Raw genomic sequence first — 2,109 nt, 5'->3', positions numbered from 1 at the left:
GGAGTGAGGTGAGCTTTGAAAAGTGGGACAAAGGACCAGCTGTAATTTGTAAAGTTCTGAGTGTCCACAGGAACACATCCAACTATGTCTGTAGAGCAGAACTTGGTCTCTCTACCCACTGCAATGTCAAGAGCAGTGATGTTGTGGTTACACTCCAATCAATCAGATCACTCCATTCAATACACATTTTTAAATAATCATCTTCCCCAAAATCCAGACCCTCTTGGCCAACTTGCTGATCATTTACATTTACATTTACATTTTTGTCATTTAGCTGAAACGCTTTTATCCAAAGCGACTTACAAGTTTTGTACGACAAGACAGCAGGAAGGGCACAACTCTATCAGCTGAGTAAAAATGTTCATCAAAGTGTTGCGTGCTACAGTGTAGGTTAGTGTATTAGGACAAGTGCATGACAGTAAGGTTAGTTAGGGTTAGAGTTTTCTTTGAATTTTAATAAAAAATAAAAAAAATCCATTTCAGATAATGATTGAATACTTGCGTCTTTAGTCGCATTAGTGATCAGCTCACTAACATTAATCAGAGCCATGATCCAACAACGCCCAAAATGTTACAGATTGACCACCACCTAAAATCAAATAACACAATTGGAAAGCTATAAGCAACTAAACAGAGACATCAAATTGGCAAATTACCTTGAACTCCCGGCTTTTTTTTTAAACTTTATTTTTTAGCGTGTGTCGCTTTTCTGGTCAAGCATGACTGACAGAAACAGGTTGAAATGGGATGTGGAGCAGGGGAAGACACTCTGAGAAAATACGGCGGGTCCGGGAATCGAACTCGTGTACCCCAGATCCGTGACGAGCACGGTTTTCCCAGACGCAGAAATAGCGCCGAGATATGCGGTGAGCTACGGGAGCTCCCCGAACTCCCGGCTTTAAAAGAAAGAAAAACACTTTATAAATATAGAGTGTGTGATCATAAATTAGAAATAGAGAAAGGGAGACACTCTGAATATCACGGTTATGTATTTGAACCCAATATGCAGCAAGGAGAAGCGGCAGACGGGACTGGAGAAAACCCAATATGGGTGTATTTAATAGGTGGCAGTGTTTCCCCTAGGGGGGGTGGTAGGCCCCCCAAAACTACTAGCGTTGTCGCGGATACGTGGTGTCAACAGTGTCGCCATAGACGCGCGCAGTAAGGCGGTTGTTAGTATCGGTGCATTTCTCTACACTGAGCTGAAATGAAACGATTGCACATAAATTAGGTAAATAAATATTAACAATATTAATTTACAACACGTCGCGGCCAATCAGAGGAACCCGGAAACCGAACTGCGTTGCGTTTGGCATAGGGGGCAGAGACAGAGGCGCATTTCCTGCTATCCTCCAAAATATCAGACTATTAGAACAGAATATTTGCCCAAATTTAATAAGATAATAGCTTCATCGCTCAAGAACAAAAGATATCTTTTGTTCCTGGAGAGCATGAACAATCCTTACCTTTAGTGGTAAAATGTGTATTAGAATGCCACAACCTTAGAGAGAAGAACTAGCAATTAATGAACATTTCTGCCTTACGTAGTTATTTTTGTCATGCCAATAAAGCAACTTTGAATGTGAGAGGGAGAGGGACATTATCCATAGCTTGAGGGACAGTGGTGTGTTTTATTTATGTACATGTTGAGCCAAATCATTGCTATGTACTGTAGCTATTATACTACTATTTAGCTTGTTTGAAATGTTCTTGTTTAATTTAATTTGAATTTGAATTTTGAGAGGACTCATGGAGAGAGAGAGACAGGAGAGGAGAGAGAGAGGACTCATAGAGGAAGACTGGAAAGGAGATAAAGAAAGGGATAGATGACTCTGAGGGAGAAAGGAGAGGAGAGAGAAAGATAGATGTGATTATGTGTTGTAACACATGTAACTTGTGAACAGATCATTAACATGGTGTTGCAGCCTGGCTGAGCTGTAATTTTGCTTAAGGTTGAAAGGTGAATCGAGTGGGAGTGTGAATGTATATCGCTAACTGCAGTCATTACAGGTAAAATGGTACATAATGCATGTAACATGTGTAGACACTTGAATATGTCTAACAATAATTCAATGTGTCTAACTCTAATTGCTTGTACTCTACTGTGTT

This window comes from Notolepis coatsorum, assembly GCF_963971535.1.
Source record: "Notolepis coatsorum genome assembly, contig: SCAFFOLD_269, whole genome shotgun sequence".
NCBI lineage: Eukaryota > Metazoa > Chordata > Actinopteri > Aulopiformes > Paralepididae > Notolepis > Notolepis coatsorum.
The sequence above is the reverse complement of the archived record's forward strand: the minus strand, read 5'-3'. Positions refer to the sequence as shown.